The sequence below is a fragment of the Paroedura picta genome, chromosome 10 (assembly GCF_049243985.1).
Source record: "Paroedura picta isolate Pp20150507F chromosome 10, Ppicta_v3.0, whole genome shotgun sequence".
NCBI classification, from domain to species: domain Eukaryota; kingdom Metazoa; phylum Chordata; class Lepidosauria; order Squamata; family Gekkonidae; genus Paroedura; species Paroedura picta.
Genome location: NC_135378.1, coordinates 11,307,881 through 11,328,786, shown reverse-complemented (window position 1 = coordinate 11,328,786; position 20,906 = coordinate 11,307,881).

Genomic DNA, 20,906 nt, shown 5'->3' with positions numbered 1-20,906 from the left:
TTTTTAAGCTGCTTACGGAGAACTGAGGCCTAGTGGGTAACTGTGGACCATTCCAGTCTCTTTCATAGCAGGGATGTTATGGGGAGAGAAAGAAAAGGTGATTTTAAATTGCTTAGGGAGAACTGAGGCCTGGTGGGTAACTGTGGACCATTCCAGTTCTCTCAGACCTCTCTCATAGGAAGTATGTTATGGGGAGAAAAAGAAAAGATGATTTAAGCTGCTTAGGGAGAACTGAGGCCTGCTGGGTCACTGTGGACCATTCCAGTCTCTTTCATAGGAGGGATGTTATGGGGAGAGAAAGAAAAATGATTTTTAAGCTGCTTATGGAGAACTGAGGCCTGCTGGGTAACTGTGGACCATTCCAGTCTCTTTCATAGGAGGGATGTTATGGGGAGAGAAAGAAAAGATGATTTTTAAGCGGCTTATGGAGAACTGAGGCCTGCTGGGTAACTGTGGACCATTCCAGTTCTCTCAGACCTCTCTCATAGGAAGCATGTTATGGGGAGAGAAAGAAAAGGTGATTTTAAACTGCTTAGGGAGAACTGAGGCCTAGTGGGTAACTGTGGAACATTCCAGTTCTCTCAGACCTCTCCCATAGGAAGCATGTTATGGGGAAAGAAAGAAAAGATGATTTTTAAGCTGCTTAGGGAGAACTGAGGCCTGCTGGGTAACTGTGGACCATTCCAGTCTCATTCATAGGAGGGATGTTATGGGGAGAGAAAGAAAAGATGATTTTTAAGCTGCTTATGGAGAACTGAGGCCTGCTGGGTAACTGTGGACCATTCCAGTCTCTTTCATAGGAGGGATGTTATGGGGAGAGAAAGAAAAGATGAGTTTTAAGCTGCTTAGGGAGAACTGAGGCCTGCTGGGTAACTGTGGACCATTCCAGTCTCTTTCATAGGAGGGGTGTTATGGGGAGAGAAAGAAAAGATTATTTTTAAGCTGCTTAGGGAGAACTGAGGCCTGCTGGGTAACTGTGGACCATTCCAGTCTCATTCATAGGAGGGATGTTATGGGGAGAGAAAGAAAAGATGATTTTTAAGCTGCTTATGGAGAACTGAGGCCTGCTGGGTAACTGTGGACCATTCCAGTCTCTTTCATAGGAGGGATGTTATGGGGAGAGAAAGAAAAGATGAGTTTTAAGCTGCTTAGGGAGAACTGAGGCCTGCTGGGTAACTGTGGACCATTCCAGTCTCTTTCATAGCAGGGATGTTATGGGAAGAGAAAGAAAAGATTATTTTTAAGCGGCTTAGGGAGAACTGAGGCCTGCTGGGTAACTGTGGACCATTCCACTCTCTTTCATAGGAGAGATGTTATGGGGAGAGAAAGAAAAGATGATTTTTAAGCTGCTTACGGAGAACTGAGGCCTAGTGGGTAACTGTGGACCATTCCAGTCTCTTTCATAGCAGGGATGTTATGGGGAGAGAAAGAAAAGGTGATTTTAAATTGCTTAGGGAGAACTGAGGCCTGGTGGGTAACTGTGGACCATTCCAGTTCTCTCAGACCTCTCTCATAGGAAGAATGTTATGGGGAGAAAAAGAAAATATGATTTAAGCTGCTTAGGGAGAACTGAGGCCTGCTGGGTCACTGTGGACCATTCCAGTCTCTTTCATAGGAGGGATGTTATGGGGAGAGAAAGAAAAATGATTTTTAAGCTGCTTATGGAGAACTGAGGCCTGCTGGGTAACTGTGGACCATTCCAGTCTCTTTCATAGCAGGGATGTTATGGGAAGAGAAAGAAAAGATTATTTTTAAGCGGCTTAGGGAGAACTGAGGCCTGCTGGGTAACTGTGGACCATTCCACTCTCTTTCATAGGAGAGATGTTATGGGGAGAGAAAGAAAAGATGATTTTTAAGCTGCTTACGGAGAACTGAGGCCTAGTGGGTAACTGTGGACCATTCCAGTCTCTTTCATAGGAGGGATGTTATGGGGAGAGAAAGAAAAGGTGATTTTAAATTGCTTAGGGAGAACTGAGGCCTGGTGGGTAACTGTGGACCATTCCAGTTCTCTCAGACCTCTCTCATAGGAAGTATGTTATGGGGAGAAAAAGAAAAGATGATTTAAGCTGCTTAGGGAGAACTGAGGCCTGCTGGGTCACTGTGGACCATTCCAGTCTCTTTCATAGGAGGGATGTTATGGGGAGAGAAAGAAAAATGATTTTTAAGCTGCTTATGGAGAACTGAGGCCTGCTGGGTAACTGTGGACCATTCCACTCTCTTTCATAGGAGGGATGTTATGGGGAGAGAAAGAAAAGATGATTTTTAAGCTGCTTAGGGAAAACTGAGGCCTGCTGGGTAACTGTGGACGATTCCAGTTCTCTCAGACCTCTCTCATAGGAAATATGTTATGGGGAGGGAAAGAAAAGGTGATTTTTAAGCTGCTTATGGAGAACTGAGGCCTGGTGGGTAACTTTGGAGCATTCCACTTCTCTCAGACCTCTCTCATAGGAAGTATGTTATGGGGAGAGAACGAAAAGTTGATTTAAGCTGCTTAGGGAGAACTGAGGCCTGCTGGGTAACTTTGGACCATTCCAGTCTCTTTCATAGGAGGGATGTTATGGGGAGAGAAAGAAAAGATGATTTTTAAGCTGCTTAGGGAGAACTGAGGCCTGCTGGGTAACTGTGGACCATTCCAGTCTCTTTTATAGGAGGGATGTTATGGGGAGAGAAAGAAAAGATGATTTTTAAGCTGCTTATGGAGAACTGAGTCCTGCTGGTTAACTGTGGACCATTCCAGTTCTCTCAGACCTCTCTCATAGGAAGCATGTTATGGGGAGAGAAAGAAAAGATGATTTTTAAGCTGCTTAGGGAGAACTGAGGCCTGCTGGGTAACTGTGGACGATTCCAGTTCTCTCAGACCTCTCTCATAGGAAGTATGTTATGGGGAGAGAAAGAAAAGATGATTTTTAAGCTGCTTATGGAGAACTGAGGCCTGCTGGGTAACTGTGGACCATTCCAGTTCTCTCAGACCTCTCTCATAGGAAGTATATTATGGGGAGAGAACGAAAAGGTGATTTTAAACTGCTTAGGGGGAACTGAGGCCTGGTGGGTAACTGTGGACCATTCCAGTTCTCTCAGACCTCTCTCATAGGAAGTATGTTATGGGGAGAAAAAGAAAAGATGATTTAAGCTGCTTAGGGAGAACTGAGGCCTGCTGGGTCACTGTGGACCATTCCAGTCTCTTTCATAGGAGGGATGTTATGGGGAGAGAAAGAAAAGATGATTTTTAAGCTGCTTAGGGAGAACTGAGGCCTGCTGGATAACTGTGGACCATTCCAGTCTCTTTCATAGGAGGGATGTTATGGGGAGAGAAAGAAAAATGATTTTTAAGCTGCTTATGGAGAACTGAGGCCTGCTGGGTAACTGTGGACCATTCCACTCTCTTTCATAGGAGGGATGTTATGGGGAGAGAAAGAAAAGATGATTTTTAAGCTGCTTAGGGAAAACTGAGGCCTGCTGGGTAACTGTGGACGATTCCAGTTCTCTCAGACCTCTCTCATAGGAAATATGTTATGGGGAGGGAAAGAAAAGGTGATTTTTAAGCTGCTTATGGAGAACTGAGGCCTGGTGGGTAACTTTGGAGCATTCCACTTCTCTCAGACCTCTCTCATAGGAAGTATGTTATGGGGAGAGAACGAAAAGTTGATTTAAGCTGCTTAGGGAGAACTGAGGCCTGCTGGGTAACTTTGGACCATTCCAGTCTCTTTCATAGGAGGGATGTTATGGGAAGAGAAAGAAAAGATGATTTTTAAGCTGCTTAGGGAGAACTGAGGCCTGCTGGGTAACTGTGGACCATTCCAGTCTCTTTTATAGGAGGGATGTTATGGGGAGAGAAAGAAAAGATGATTTTTAAGCTGCTTATGGAGAACTGAGACCTGCTGGGTAACTGTGGACCATTCCAGTTCTCTCAGACATCTCATCTCTCATAGGAAGCATGTTATGGGGAGAGAAAGAAAACTTGATTTTAAATTGCTTAGGGAGAACTGAGGCCTGGTGGGTAACTGTGGACCATTCCAGTTCTCTCAGACCTCTCTCATAGGAAGTATATTATGGGGAGAGAACGAAAAGCTGATTTTAAACTGCTTAGGGAGAACTGAAGCCTGCTGGGTAACTGTGGACCATTCCAGTTCTCTCAGACCTCTCTCATAGGAAGGATGTTATGGGGAGAGAAAGAAAAGATGATTTAAGCTGCTTAGGGAGAACTGAGGTCTGCTGGGTAACTGTGGACCATTCCAGTCTCTTTCATAGGAGGGATGTTTTGGGGAGAGAAAGAAAAGATGATTTTTAAGCTGCTTATGGAGAACTGAGGCCTGCTGGGTAACTGTTGACCATTCCAGTCTCTTTCATAGGAGGGATGTTATGAGGAGAGAAAGAAAAGATGATTTTTAAGCTGCTTATGGAGAACTGAGGCCTGCTGGGTAACTGTGGACCATTCCAGTCTCTTTCATAGGAGGGATGTTATGGGGAGAGAAAGAAAAGATGATTTTTAAGCTGCTTATGGAGAACTGAGGCGTGCTGGGTAACTGTGGACCATTCCAGTCTCTCTCATAGGAAGTAGTGTATGGGGAGAGAAAGAAAAGGTGATTTTAAACTGCTTAGGGAGAACTGAGGCCTGCTGGGTAACTGTGGACCATTCCAATTGTCTCAGACTTTTCTCATAGGATGAATGTTATGGGGAGAGAAAGAAAAGGTGAATTTAAACTGCTTAGGGAGAACTGAGCCCTGCTGGGTAACTGTGGACCATTCCAGTCTCTTTCATAGGAGGGATGTTATGGGGAGAGAAAGAAAAGATGATTTTTAAGCTGCTTATGGAGAATTGAGGCCTGCTGGGTAACTGTGGACCATTTCAGTCTCTTTCATAGGAGGGATGTTATGGGGAGAGAAAGAAAAGATTATTTTTAAGCTGCTTAGGGAGAACTGAGGCCTGCTCGGTAACTGTTGACCATTCCAGTCTCTTTCATAGGAGGGATGTTATGGGGAGAGAAAGAAAAGATGATTTTTAAGCTGCTTATGGAGAACTGAGGCCTGCTGGGTAACTGTGGACCATTCTTTCATAGGAGGGATGTTATGGGGAGAGAAAGAAAAGATGATTTTTAAGCTGCTTATGGAGAACTGAGGCCTGCTGGGTAACTGTGGACCATTCCAGTCTCTCTCATAGGAAGTAGTGTATGGGGAGAGAAAGAAAAGGTGATTTTAAACTGCTTAGGGAGAACTGAGGCCTGCTGGGTAACTGTGGACCATTCCAATTGTCTCAAGACTTTTCTCATAGAATGAATGTTATGGGGAGAGAAAGAAAAGGTGAATTTAAACTGCTTAGGGAGAACTGAGGCCTGCTGGGTAACTGTGGACCATTCCAGTCTCTTTCATAGGAGGGATGTTATGGGAAGAGAAAGAAAAGATGATTTTTAAGCTGCTTATGGAGAATTGAGGCCTGCTGGGTAACTGTGGACCATTCCAGTATCTTTCATAGGAGGGATGTTATGGGGAGAGAAAGAAAAGATTATTTTTAAGCTGCTTAGGGAGAACTGAGGCCTGCTGGGTAACTGTTGACCATTCCAGTCTCTTTCATAGGAGGGATGTTATGGGAAGAAAAGATGATTTTTAAGCTGCTTATGGAGAACTGAGGCCTGCTGGGTAACTGTTGACCATTCCAGTCTCTTTCATAGGAGGGATGTTATGAGGAGAGAAAGAAAAGATGATTTTTAAGCTGCTTATGGAGAACTGAGGCCTGCTGGGTAACTGTGGACCATTCCAGTCTCTTTCATAGGAGGGATGTTATGGGGAGAGAAAGAAAAGATGATTTTTAAGCTGCTTATGGAGAACTGAGGCGTGCTGGGTAACTGTGGACCATTCCAGTCTCTCTCATAGGAAGTAGTGTATGGGGAGAGAAAGAAAAGGTGATTTTAAACTGCTTAGGGAGAACTGAGGCCTGCTGGGTAACTGTGGACCATTCCAATTGTCTCAGACTTTTCTCATAGGATGAATGTTATGGGGAGAGAAAGAAAAGGTGAATTTAAACTGCTTAGGGAGAACTGAGCCCTGCTGGGTAACTGTGGACCATTCCAGTCTCTTTCATAGGAGGGATGTTATGGGGAGAGAAAGAAAAGATGATTTTTAAGCTGCTTATGGAGAATTGAGGCCTGCTGGGTAACTGTGGACCATTTCAGTCTCTTTCATAGGAGGGATGTTATGGGGAGAGAAAGAAAAGATTATTTTTAAGCTGCTTAGGGAGAACTGAGGCCTGCTCGGTAACTGTTGACCATTCCAGTCTCTTTCATAGGAGGGATGTTATGGGGAGAGAAAGAAAAGATGATTTTTAAGCTGCTTATGGAGAACTGAGGCCTGCTGGGTAACTGTGGACCATTCTTTCATAGGAGGGATGTTATGGGGAGAGAAAGAAAAGATGATTTTTAAGCTGCTTATGGAGAACTGAGGCCTGCTGGGTAACTGTGGACCATTCCAGTCTCTCTCATAGGAAGTAGTGTATGGGGAGAGAAAGAAAAGGTGATTTTAAACTGCTTAGGGAGAACTGAGGCCTGCTGGGTAACTGTGGACCATTCCAATTGTCTCAAGACTTTTCTCATAGAATGAATGTTATGGGGAGAGAAAGAAAAGGTGAATTTAAACTGCTTAGGGAGAACTGAGGCCTGCTGGGTAACTGTGGACCATTCCAGTCTCTTTCATAGGAGGGATGTTATGGGAAGAGAAAGAAAAGATGATTTTTAAGCTGCTTATGGAGAATTGAGGCCTGCTGGGTAACTGTGGACCATTCCAGTATCTTTCATAGGAGGGATGTTATGGGGAGAGAAAGAAAAGATTATTTTTAAGCTGCTTAGGGAGAACTGAGGCCTGCTGGGTAACTGTTGACCATTCCAGTCTCTTTCATAGGAGGGATGTTATGGGAAGAAAAGATGATTTTTAAGCTGCTTATGGAGAACTGAGGCCTGCTGGGTAACTGTGGACCATTCCAGTCTCTTTCATAGGAGGTATGTTATGGGGAGAGAAAGAAAAGGTGATATTAAACTGCTTAGGGAGAACTGAGGCCTGGTTGGTGACTGTGGACCATTCCAGTTCTCTCAGACTTTTCTCATAGGATGAATGTTATGGGGAGAGAAAGAAAACGTGAATTTAAACTGCTTAGGGAGAACTGCTGGGTAACTGTGGACCATTCCAGTCTCTTTCATAGGAGGGATGTTATGGGGAGAGAAAGAAAAGATGATTTTTAAGCTGCTTATGGAGAATTCAGGCCTGCTGGGTAACTGTGGACCATTCCAGTCTCTTTCATAGGAGGGATGTTATGGGGAGAGAAAGAAAAGATTATTTTTAAGCTGCTTAGGGAGAACTGAGGCCTGCTCGGTAACTGTTGACCATTCCAGTCTCTTTCATAGGAGGGATGTTATGGGGAGAGAAAGAAAAGATGATTTTTAAGCTGCTTATGGAGAACTGAGGCCTGCTGGGTAACTGTGGACCATTCCAGTCTCTTTCATAGGAGGGATGTTATGGGGAGAGAAAGAAAAGATGATTTTTAAGCTTCTTATGGAGAACTGAGGCCTGCTGGGTAACTGTGGACCATTCCAGTCTCTCTCATAGGAAGTAGTGTATGGGGAGAGAAAGAAAAGGTGATTTTAAACTGCTTAGGGAGAACTGAGGCCTGCTGGGTAACTGTGGACCATTCCAATTGTCTCAGACTTTTCTCATAGGATGAATGTTATGGGGAGAGAAAGAAAAGGTGAATTTAAACTGCTTAGAGAGAACTGAGGCCTGCTGGGTAACTGTGGACCATTCCAGTCTCTTTCATAGGAGGGATGTTATGGGAAGAGAAAAAAAAGATGATTTTTAAGCTGCTTATGGAGAATTGAAGCCTGCTGGGTAACTGTGGACCATTCCAGTATCTTTCATAGGAGGGATGTTATGGGGAGAGAAAGAAAAGATTATTTTTAAGCTGCTTAGGGAGAACTGAGGCCTGCTGGGTAACTGTTGACCATTCCAGTCTCTTTCATAGGAGGGATGTTATGGGGAGAGAAAGAAAAGATGATTTTTAAGCTGCTTATGGAGAACTGAGGCCTGCTGGGTAACTGTGGACCATTCCAGTCTCTTTCATAGGAGATATGTTATGGGGAGAGAAAGAAAAGGTGATTTTAAACTGCTTAGGGAGAACTGAGGCCTGGTTGGTGACTGTGGACCATTCCAGTTCTCTCAGACCTCTCTCATAGGAAGTATGTTATGGGGAGAGAAAGAAAAGGTGATTTTAAACTGCTTAGGGAGAACTGAGGCCTGGTGGGTAACTGTGGACCATTCCAGTTCTCTCAGACCTCTCTTAGGAAGTATGTTATGGGGAGAGAAAGAAAAGATGATTTTTAAGCTGCTTATGGAGAACTGAGGCCTGCTGGGTAACTGTGGACCATTCCTGTCACTTTCATAGGAGGGAGTTATGGGGAGAGAAAGAAAAGATGATTTTTAAGCTGCTTAGGGAGAACTGAGGCCTGCTGGGTAACTGTGGACCATTCCAGTCTCTCTCATAGGAAGCATATTATGGGGAGAGAAAGAAAAGAAGATTTTTAAGCTGCTTAGGGAGAACTGAGGCCTGGTGTGTGACTGTGGACCATTCCAGTTCTCTCAGACCTCTCTCATAGGAAGTATGTTATGGGGAGAGAAAGAAAAGGTGATTTTAAACTGCTTAGGGAGAACTGAGGCCTTGTGTTTAACTGTGGACCATTCCAGTTCTCTCAGACCTCTCTTAGGAAGTATGTTATGGGGAGAGAAAGAAAAGATGATTTTAAAGTGCTTAGGGAGAACTGAGGCCTGGTGGGTGACTGTTAACCATTCCAGTTCTCTCAGACCTCTCTCATAGGAAGCATGTTATGGGGAGAGAAAGAAAAGGTGATTTTAAACTGCTTAGGGAGAACTGAGGCCTTCTGGGTAACTGTGGACCTTCCAGTATCTCATAGGATGAATGTTATGGGGAGAGAAAGAAAAGGTGATTTTTAATCTGCTTAGGGAGAACTGAGGCCTTCTGGGTAACTGTGGACATTCCAGTCTCTCATAGGATGAATGTTATGGGGAGAGAAAGAAAAGGTGATTTTTAAGCTGCTTATGAGAGAACTGAGGCCTGGTGGGTAACTGTCAACCATTCCAGCTCTCAGACCTCCCTCATAGTAAGAATGTTAAGGGGAGAGAAAGAAAAGGTGATTTTAAACTGCTTAGGGAGAACTGAGGCCTAGTGGGTAACTGTGGACCATTCCAGTTCTCTCAGACCTCTCTCATAGGAATTATGGGGAGAGAAAGAAAAGATGATTTTAAAGTGCTTAGGGAGAACTGAGGCCTGGTGGGTGACTGTGGACCATTCCAGTTCTCTCAGACCTCTCTTAGGAAGTATGATATGGGGAGAGAAAGAAAAGATGATTTTTAAGCTGCTTATGGAGAACTGAGCCCTGCTGGGTAACTGTGGACCATTCCTGTCACTTTCATAGGAGGGAGTTATGGGGAGAGAAAGAAAAGATGATTTTTAAGCTGCTTAGGGAGAACTGAGGCCTGCTGGGTAACTGTTGACCATTCCAGTCTCTTTCATAGGAGGGATGTTATGGGGAGAGAAAGAAAAGATGATTTTTAAGCCGCTTAGGGAGAACTGAGGCCTGGTGGGTGACTGTGGACCAATCCAGTTTTCTCAGACCTCTCTCATAGGAAGTATGTTATGGGGAGAGAAAGAAAAGGTGATTTTAAACTGCTTAGGGAGGCCTGGTGGGTAACTGTGGAACATTCCAGTTCTCTCAGGAAGTATGTTATGGGGAGAAAAAGAAAAGATGATTTTAAACTGCTTTGGGAGAACTAAGGCCTGGTGGGTGACTGTGGACCTTTCCAGTTCTCTCAGACCTCTCCCATAGGAAGTATGTCGTGGGGAGAGAAAGAAAAGGTGATTTTAAACTGCTTAGGGCGAACTGAGGCCTGGTGGGTAACTGTGGACCATTCCAGTTCTCTCAGACCTCTCTTAGGAAGTATGTTATGGGGAGAGAAAGAAAAGGTGAATTTAAACTGCTTAGGGAGAACTGACGCCTGCTGGGTAACTGTGGACCATTCCAGTCTCTTTCATAGGAAAGATGTTATGGGGAGAGAAAGAAAAGATGATTTTTAAGCTGCTTATGGAGAACTGAGGCCTGCTGGGTAACTGTGGACCATTCCAGTCTCTTTCATAGGAGGGATGTTATGGGAAGAGAAAGAAAAGATGATTTTTAAGCTGCTTATGGAGAACTGAGTCCTGCTGGGTAACTGTGGACCATTCCAGTCTCTTTCATAGGAGGGATGTTATGGGGAGAGAAAGAAAAGATGATTTTTAAGCTGCTTATGGAGAACTGAGGCCTGCTGGGTAACTGTGGACCATTCTTTCATAGGAGGGATGTTATGGGGAGAGAAAGAAAAGATGATTTTTAAGCTGCTTATGGAGAACTGAGGCCTGCTGGGTAACTGTGGACCATTCCAGTCTCTCTCATAGGAAGTAGTGTATGGGGAGAGAAAGAAAAGGTGATTTTAAACTGCTTAGGGAGAACTGAGGCCTGCTGGGTAACTGTGGACCATTCCAATTGTCTCAAGACTTTTCTCATAGGATGAATGTTATGGGGAGAGAAAGAAAAGGTGAATTTAAACTGCTTAGGGAGAACTGAGGCCTGCTGGGTAACTGTGGACCATTCCAGTCTCTTTCATAGGAGGGATGTTATGGGAAGAGAAAGAAAAGATGATTTTTAAGCTGCTTAGGGAGAACTGAGGCCTGCTGGGTAACTGTTGACCATTCCAGTCTCTTTCATAGGAGGGATGTTATGGGAAGAAAAGATGATTTTTAAGCTGCTTATGGAGAACTGAGGCCTGCTGGGTAACTGTGGACCATTCCAGTCTCTTTCATAGGAGGTATGTTATGGGGAGAGAAAGAAAAGGTGATATTAAACTGCTTAGGGAGAACTGAGGCCTGGTTGGTGACTGTGGACCATTCCAGTTCTCTCAGACTTTTCTCATAGGATGAATGTTATGGGGAGAGAAAGAAAACGTGAATTTAAACTGCTTAGGGAGAACTGCTGGGTAACTGTGGACCATTCCAGTCTCTTTCATAGGAGGGATGTTATGGGGAGAGAAAGAAAAGATGATTTTTAAGCTGCTTATGGAGAACTGAGGCCTGCTGGGTAACTGTGGACCATTCCAGTCTCTTTCATAGGAGGGATGTTATGGGGAGAGAAAGAAAAGATGATTTTTAAGCTTCTTATGGAGAACTGAGGCCTGCTGGGTAACTGTGGACCATTCCAGTCTCTCTCATAGGAAGTAGTGTATGGGGAGAGAAAGAAAAGGTGATTTTAAACTGCTTAGGGAGAACTGAGGCCTGCTGGGTAACTGTGGACCATTCCAATTGTCTCAGACTTTTCTCATAGGATGAATGTTATGGGGAGAGAAAGAAAAGGTGAATTTAAACTGCTTAGGGAGAACTGAGGCCTGCTGGGTAACTGTGGACCATTCCAGTCTCTTTCATAGGAGGGATGTTATGGGAAGAGAAAGAAAAGATGATTTTTAAGCTGCTTATGGAGAATTGAAGCCTGCTGGGTAACTGTGGACCATTCCAGTATCTTTCATAGGAGGGATGTTATGGGGAGAGAAAGAAAAGATTATTTTTAAGCTGCTTAGGGAGAACTGAGGCCTGCTGGGTAACTGTTGACCATTCCAGTCTCTTTCATAGGAGGGATGTTATGGGGAGAGAAAGAAAAGATGATTTTTAAGCTGATTATGGAGAACTGAGGCCTGCTGGGTAACTGTGGACCATTCCAGTCTCTTTCATAGGAGATATGTTATGGGGAGAGAAAGAAAAGGTGATTTTAAACTGCTTAGGGAGAACTGAGGCCTGGTTGGTGACTGTGGACCATTCCAGTTCTCTCAGACCTCTCTCATAGGAAGTATGTTATGGGGAGAGAAAGAAAAGGTGATTTTAAACTGCTTAGGGAGAACTGAGGCCTGGTGGGTAACTGTGGACCATTCCAGTTCTCTCAGACCTCTCTTAGGAAGTATGTTATGGGGAGAGAAAGAAAAGATGATTTTTAAGCTGCTTATGGAGAACTGAGGCCTGCTGGGTAACTGTGGACCATTCCTGTCACTTTCATAGGAGGGAGTTATGGGGAGAGAAAGAAAAGATGATTTTTAAGCTGCTTAGGGAGAACTGAGGCCTGCTGGGTAACTGTGGACCATTCCAGTCTCTCTCATAGGAAGCATATTATGGGGAGAGAAAGAAAAGAAGATTTTTAAGCTGCTTAGGGAGAACTGAGGCCTGGTGTGTGACTGTGGACCATTCCAGTTCTCTCAGACCTCTCTCATAGGAAGTATGTTATGGGGAGAGAAAGAAAAGGTGATTTTAAACTGCTTAGGGAGAACTGAGGCCTTGTGTTTAACTGTGGACCATTCCAGTTCTCTCAGACCTCTCTTAGGAAGTATGTTATGGGGAGAGAAAGAAAAGATGATTTTAAAGTGCTTAGGGAGAACTGAGGCCTGGTGGGTGACTGTTAACCATTCCAGTTCTCTCAGACCTCTCTCATAGGAAGCATGTTATGGGGAGAGAAAGAAAAGGTGATTTTAAACTGCTTAGGGAGAACTGAGGCCTTCTGGGTAACTGTGGACCTTCCAGTATCTCATAGGATGAATGTTATGGGGAGAGAAAGAAAAGGTGATTTTTAAGCTGCTTAGGGAGAACTGAGGCCTTCTGGGTAACTGTGGACATTCCAGTCTCTCATAGGATGAATGTTATGGGGAGAGAAAGAAAAGGTGATTTTTAAGCTGCTTATGAGAGAACTGAGGCCTGGTGGGTAACTGTCAACCATTCCAGCTCTCAGACCTCCCTCATAGTAAGAATGTTAAGGGGAGAGAAAGAAAAGGTGATTTTAAACTGCTTAGGGAGAACTGAGGCCTAGTGGGTAACTGTGGACCATTCCAGTTCTCTCAGACCTCTCTCATAGGAAGTATGGGGAGAGAAAGAAAAGATGATTTTAAAGTGCTTAGGGAGAACTGAGGCCTGGTGGGTGACTGTGGACCATTCCAGTTCTCTCAGACCTCTCTTAGGAAGTATGTTATGGGGAGAGAAAGAAAAGATGATTTTTAAGCTGCTTATGGAGAACTGAGCCCTGCTGGGTAACTGTGGACCATTCCTGTCACTTTCATAGGAGGGAGTTATGGGGAGAGAAAGAAAAGATGATTTTTAAGCTGCTTAGGGAGAACTGAGGCCTGCTGGGTAACTGTTGACCATTCCAGTCTCTTTCATAGGAGGGATGTTATGGGGAGAGAAAGAAAAGATGATTTTTAAGCCGCTTAGGGAGAACTGAGGCCTGGTGGGTGACTGTGGACCAATCCAGTTTTCTCAGACCTCTCTCATAGGAAGTATGTTATGGGGAGAGAAAGAAAAGGTGATTTTAAACTGCTTAGGGAGGCCTGGTGGGTAACTGTGGAACATTCCAGTTCTCTCAGGAAGTATGTTATGGGGAGAAAAAGAAAAGATGATTTTAAACTGCTTTGGGAGAACTAAGGCCTGGTGGGTGACTGTGGACCTTTCCAGTTCTCTCAGACCTCTCCCATAGGAAGTATGTCGTGGGGAGAGAAAGAAAAGGTGATTTTAAACTGCTTAGGGCGAACTGAGGCCTGGTGGGTAACTGTGGACCATTCCAGTTCTCTCAGACCTCTCTTAGGAAGTATGTTATGGGGAGAGAAAGAAAAGGTGAATTTAAACTGCTTAGGGAGAACTGACGCCTGCTGGGTAACTGTGGACCATTCCAGTCTCTTTCATAGGAAAGATGTTATGGGGAGAGAAAGAAAAGATGATTTTTAAGCTGCTTATGGAGAACTGAGGCCTGCTGGGTAACTGTGGACCATTCCAGTCTCTTTCATAGGAGGGATGTTATGGGAAGAGAAAGAAAAGATGATTTTTAAGCTGCTTATGGAGAACTGAGTCCTGCTGGGTAACTGTGGACCATTCCAGTCTCTTTCATAGGAGGGATGTTATGGGGAGAGAAAGAAAAGATGATTTTTAAGCTGCTTATGGAGAACTGAGGCCTGCTGGGTAACTGTGGACCATTCTTTCATAGGAGGGATGTTATGGGGAGAGAAAGAAAAGATGATTTTTAAGCTGCTTATGGAGAACTGAGGCCTGCTGGGTAACTGTGGACCATTCCAGTCTCTCTCATAGGAAGTAGTGTATGGGGAGAGAAAGAAAAGGTGATTTTAAACTGCTTAGGGAGAACTGAGGCCTGCTGGGTAACTGTGGACCATTCCAATTGTCTCAAGACTTTTCTCATAGGATGAATGTTATGGGGAGAGAAAGAAAAGGTGAATTTAAACTGCTTAGGGAGAACTGAGGCCTGCTGGGTAACTGTGGACCATTCCAGTCTCTTTCATAGGAGGGATGTTATGGGAAGAGAAAGAAAAGATGATTTTTAAGCTGCTTAGGGAGAACTGAGGCCTGCTGGGTAACTGTTGACCATTCCAGTCTCTTTCATAGGAGGGATGTTATGGGAAGAAAAGATGATTTTTAAGCTGCTTATGGAGAACTGAGGCCTGCTGGGTAACTGTGGACCATTCCAGTCTCTTTCATAGGAGGTATGTTATGGGGAGAGAAAGAAAAGGTGATATTAAACTGCTTAGGGAGAACTGAGGCCTGGTTGGTGACTGTGGACCATTCCAGTTCTCTCAGACTTTTCTCATAGGATGAATGTTATGGGGAGAGAAAGAAAACGTGAATTTAAACTGCTTAGGGAGAACTGCTGGGTAACTGTGGACCATTCCAGTCTCTTTCATAGGAGGGATGTTATGGGGAGAGAAAGAAAAGATGATTTTTAAGCTGCTTATGGAGAACTGAGGCCTGCTGGGTAACTGTGGACCATTCCAGTCTCTTTCATAGGAGGGATGTTATGGGGAGAGAAAGAAAAGATGATTTTTAAGCTTCTTATGGAGAACTGAGGCCTGCTGGGTAACTGTGGACCATTCCAGTCTCTCTCATAGGAAGTAGTGTATGGGGAGAGAAAGAAAAGGTGATTTTAAACTCCTTAGGGAGAACTGAGGCCTGCTGGGTAACTGTGGACCATTCCAATTGTCTCAGACTTTTCTCATAGGATGAATGTTATGGGGAGAGAAAGAAAAGGTGAATTTAAACTGCTTAGGGAGAACTGAGGCCTGCTGGGTAACTGTGGACCATTCCAGTCTCTTTCATAGGAGGGATGTTATGGGAAGAGAAAGAAAAGATGATTTTTAAGCTGCTTATGGAGAATTGAAGCCTGCTGGGTAACTGTGGACCATTCCAGTATCTTTCATAGGAGGGATGTTATGGGGAGAGAAAGAAAAGATTATTTTTAAGCTGCTTAGGGAGAACTGAGGCCTGCTGGGTAACTGTTGACCATTCCAGTCTCTTTCATAGGAGGGATGTTATGGGGAGAGAAAGAAAAGATGATTTTTAAGCTGCTTATGGAGAACTGAGGCCTGCTGGGTAACTGTGGACCATTCCAGTCTCTTTCATAGGAGATATGTTATGGGGAGAGAAAGAAAAGGTGATTTTAAACTGCTTAGGGAGAACTGAGGCCTGGTGGGTGTCTGTGGACCATTCCAGTTCTCTCAGACCTCTCTCATAGGAAGTATGTTATGGGGAGAGAAAGAAAAGGTGATTTTAAACTGCTTAGGGAGAACTGAGGCCTGGTGGGTAACTGTGGACCATTCCAGTTCTCTCAGACCTCTCTTAGGAAGTATGTTATGGGGAGAGAAAGAAAAGATGATTTTTAAGCTGCTTATGGAGAACTGAGGCCTGCTGGGTAACTGTGGACCATTCCTGTCACTTTCATAGGAGGGAGTTATGGGGAGAGAAAGAAAAGATGATTTTTAAGCTGCTTAGGGAGAACTGAGGCCTGCTGGGTAACTGTGGACCATTCCAGTCTCTCTCATAGGAAGCATATTATGGGGAGAGAAAGAAAAGAAGATTTTTAAGCTGCTTAGGGAGAACTGAGGCCTGGTGTGTGACTGTGGACCATTCCAGTTCTCTCAGACCTCTCTCATAGGAAGTATGTTATGGGGAGAGAAAGAAAAGGTGATTTTAAACTGCTTAGGGAGAACTGAGGCCTTGTGTTTAACTGTGGACCATTCCAGTTCTCTCAGACCTCTCTTAGGAAGTATGTTATGGGGAGAGAAAGAAAAGATGATTTTAAAGTGCTTAGGGAGAACTGAGGCCTGGTGGGTGACTGTTAACCATTCCAGTTCTCTCAGACCTCTCTCATAGGAAGCATGTTATGGGGAGAGAAAGAAAAGGTGATTTTAAACTGCTTAGGGAGAACTGAGGCCTTCTGGGTAACTGTGGACCTTCCAGTATCTCATAGGATGAATGTTATGGGGAGAGAAAGAAAAGGTGATTTTTAAGCTGCTTAGGGAGAACTGAGGCCTTCTGGGTAACTGTGGACATTCCAGTCTCTCATAGGATGAATGTTATGGGGAGAGAAAGAAAAGGTGATTTTTAAGCTGCTTATGAGAGAACTGAGGCCTGGTGGGTAACTGTCAACCATTCCAGCTCTCAGACCTCCCTCATAGTAAGAATGTTAAGGGGAGAGAAAGAAAAGGTGATTTTAAACTGCTTAGGGAGAACTGAGGCCTAGTGGGTAACTGTGGACCATTCCAGTTCTCTCAGACCTCTCTCATAGGAAGTATGGGGAGAGAAAGAAAAGATGATTTTAAAGTGCTTAGGGAGAACTGAGGCCTGGTGGGTGACTGTGGACCATTCCAGTTCTCTCAGACCTCTCTTAGGAAGTATGTTATGGGGAGAGAAAGAAAAGATGATTTTTAAGCTGCTTATGGAGAACTGAGCCCTGCTGGGTAACTGTGGACCATTCCTGTCACTTTCATAGGAGGGAGTTATGGGGAGAGAAAGAAAAGATGATTTTTAAGCTGCTTAGGGAGAACTGAGGCCTGCTGGGTAACTGTTGACCATTCCAGTCTCTTTCATAGGAGGGATGTTATGGGGAGAGAAAGAAAAGATGATTTTTAAGCTGCTTAGGGAGAACTGAGGCCTGGTGGGTGACTGTGGACCAATCCAGTTTTCTCAGACCTCTCTCATAGGAAGTATGTTATGGGGAGAGAAAGAAAAGGTGATTTTAAACTGCTTAGGGAGAACTAAGGCCTGGTGGGTGACTGTGGACCTTTCCAGTTCTCTCAGACCTCTCCCATAGGAAGTATGTCGTGGGGAGAGAAAGAAAAGGTGATTTTAAACTGCTTAGGGCGAACTGAGGCCTGGTGGGTAACTGTGGACCATTCCAGTTCTCTCAGACCTCTCTTAGGAAGTATGTTATGGGGAGAGAAAGAAAAGGTGAATTTAAACTGCTTAGGGAGAACTGACGCCTGCTGGGTAACTGAGGACCATTCCAGTCTCTTTCATAGGAAAGATGTTATGGGGAGAGAAAGAAAAGATGATTTTTAAGCTGCTTATGGAGAACTGAGGCCTGCTGGGTAACTGTGGACCATTCCAGTCTCTTTCATAGGAGGGATGTTATGGGAAGAGAAAGAAAAGATGATTTTTAAGCTGCTTATAGAGAACTGAGTCCTGCTGGGTAACTGTGGACCATTCCAGTCTCTTTCATAGGAGGGATGTTATGGGGAGAGAAAGAAAAGATGATTTTTAAGCTGCTTATGGAGAACTGAGGCCTGCTGGGTAACTGTGGACCATTCCAGTCTCTCTCATAGGAAGTAGTGTATGGGGAGAGAAAGAAAAGGTGATTTTAAACTGCTTAGGGAGAACTGAGGCCTGCTGGGTAACTGTGGACCATTCCAATTGTCTCAGACTTTTCTCATAGGATGAATGTTATGGGGAGAGAAAGAAAAGGTGAATTAAAACTGCTTAGGGAGAACTGAGGCCTGCTGGGTAACTGTGGACCATTCCAGTCTCTTTCATAGGAGGGATGTTATGGGAAGAGAAAGAAAAGATGATTTTTAAGCTGCTTATGGAGAATTGAGGCCTGCTGGGTAACTGTGGACCATTCCAGTCTCTTTCATAGGAGGGATGTTATGGGGAGAGAAAGAAAAGATGATTTTTAAGCTGCTTAGGGAGAACTGAGGCCTGCTGGGTAACTGTTGACCATTCCAGTCTCTTTCATAGGAGGGATGTTATGGGGAGAGAAAGAAAAGATGATTTTTAAGCTGCTTATGGAGAACTGAGGCCTGCTGGGTAACTGTGGACCATTCCAGTCTCTTTCATAGGAGGGATGTTATGGGGAGAGAAAGAAAAGATGATTTTTAAGCTGCTTATGGAGAACTGAGGCCTGCTGGGTAACTGTGGACCATTCCAGTCTCTCTCATAGGAAGTAGTGTATGGGGAGAGAAAGAAAAGGTGATTTTAAACTGCTTATGGAGAACTGAGGCCTGCTGGGTAAATGTGGACCATTCCAATTGTCTCAGACTTTTCTCATACGATGAATGTTATGGGGAGAGAAAGAAAAGGTGAATTTAAACTGCTTAGGGAGAACTGAGGCCTGCTGGGTAACTGTGGACCATTCCAGTATCTTTCATAGGAGGGATGTTATGGGAAGATAAAGAAAAGATGATTTTTAAGCTGCTTATGGAGAATTGAGGCCTGCTGGGTAACTGTGGACCATTCCAGTATCTTTAATAGGAGGGATGTTATGGGGAGAGAAAGAAAAGATTATTTTTAAGCTGCTTAGGGAGAACTGAGGCCTGCTGGGTAACTGTGGATCATTCCAGTCTCTTTCATAGGAGGTATGTTATGCGGAGAGAAAGAAAAGGTGATTTTAAACTGCTTAGGGAGAACTGAGGCCTGGTGGGTGACTGTGGACCATTCCAGTTCTCTCAGACCTCTCTCATAGGAAGTATGTTATGGGGAGAGAAAGAAAAGGTGATTTTAAACTGCTTAGGGAGAACTGAGGCCTGGTGGGTGACTGTGGACCATTCCAGTTCTCTCAGACCTCTCTTAGGAAGTATGTTATGGGGAGAGAAAGAAAAGATGATTTTTAAGCTGCTTATGGAGAACTGAGGCCTGCTGGGTAACTGTGGACCATTCCTGTCACTTTCATAGGAGGGAGTTATGGGGAGAGAAAGAAAAGATGATTTTTAAGCTGCTTAGGGAGAACTGAGGCCTGCTCGGTAACTGTTGACCATTCCAGTCTCTTTCATAGGAGGGATGTTATGGGGAGAGAAAGAAAAGATGATTTTTAAGCTGCTTATGGAGAACTGAGGCCTGCTGGGTAACTGTGGACCATTCCAGTCTCTCTCATAGGAAGTAGTGTATGGGGAGAGAAAGAAAAGGTGATTTTAAACTGCTTAGGGAGAACTGAGGCCTGCTGGGTAACTGTGGACCATTCCAATTGTCTCAGACTTTTCTCATAGGATGAATGTTATGGGGAGAGAAAGAAAAGGTGAATTAAAACTGCTTAGGGAGAACTGAGGCCTGCTGGGTAACTGTGGACCATTCCAGTCTCTTTCATAGGAGGGATGTTATGGGAAGAGAAAGAAAAGATGATTTTTAAGCTGCTTATGGAGAATTGAGGCCTGCTGGGTAACTGTGGACCATTCCAGTCTCTTTCATAGGAGGGATGTTATGGGGAGAGAAAGAAAAGATGATTTTTAAGCTGCTTAGGGAGAACTGAGGCCTGCTGGGTAACTGTTGACCATTCCAGTCTCTTTCATAGGAGGGATGTTATGGGGAGAGAAAGAAAAGATGATTTTTAAGCTGCTTATGGAGAACTGAGGCCTGCTGGGTAACTGTGGACCATTCCAGTCTCTTTCATAGGAGGGATGTTATGGGGAGAGAAAGAAAAGATGATTTTTGAGCCGCTTATGGAGAACTGAGGCCTGCTGGGTAACTGTGGACCATTCCAGTCTCTCTCATAGGAAGTAGTGTATGGGGAGAGAAAGAAAAGGTGATTTTAAACTGCTTAGGGAGAACTGAGGCCTGCTGGGTAACTGTGGACCATTCCAATTGTCTCAGACTTTTCTCATACGATGAATGTTATGGGGAGAGAAAGAAAAGGTGAATTTAAACTGCTTAGGGAGAACTGAGGCCTGCTGGGTAACTGTGGACCATTCCAGTATCTTTCATAGGAGAGATGTTATGGGAAGATAAAGAAAAGATGATTTTTAAGCTGCTTATGGAGAATTGAGGCCTGCTGGGTAACTGTGGACCATTCCAGTATCTTTAATAGGAGGGATGTTATGGGGAGAGAAAGAAAAGATTATTTTTAAGCTGCTTAGGGAGAACTGAGGCCTGCTGGGTAACTGTGGATCATTCCAGTCTCTTTCATAGGAGGTATGTTATGCGGAGAGAAAGAAAAGGTGATTTTAAACTGCTTAGGGAGAACTGAGGCCTGGTGGGTGACTGTGGACCATTCCAGTTCTCTCAGACCTCTCTCATAGGAAGTATGTTATGGGGAGAGAAAGAAAAGGTGATTTTAAACTGCTTAGGGAGAACTGAGGCCTGGTGGGTGACTGTGGACCATTCCAGTTCTCTCAGACCTCTCTTAGGAAGTATGTTATGGGGAGAGAAAGAAAAGATGATTTTTAAGCTGCTTATGGAGAACTGAGGCCTGCTGGGTAACTGTGGACCATTCCTGTCACTTTCATAGGAGGGAGTTATGGGGAGAGAAAGAAAAGATGATTTTTAAGCTGCTTAGGGAGAACTGAGGCCTGCTCGGTAACTGTTGACCATTCCAGTCTCTTTCATAGGAGGGATGTTATGGGGAGAGAAAGAAAAGATGATTTTTAAGCTGCTTAGGGAGAACTGAGGCCTGGTGGGTGACTGTGGACCATTCCAGTTCTCTTAGACCTCTCTTAGGAAGTATGTTATGGGGAGAGAAAGAAAAGATGATTTTAAAGTGCTTAGGGAGAACTGAGGCCTGGTGGGTGACTGTTGACCATTCCAG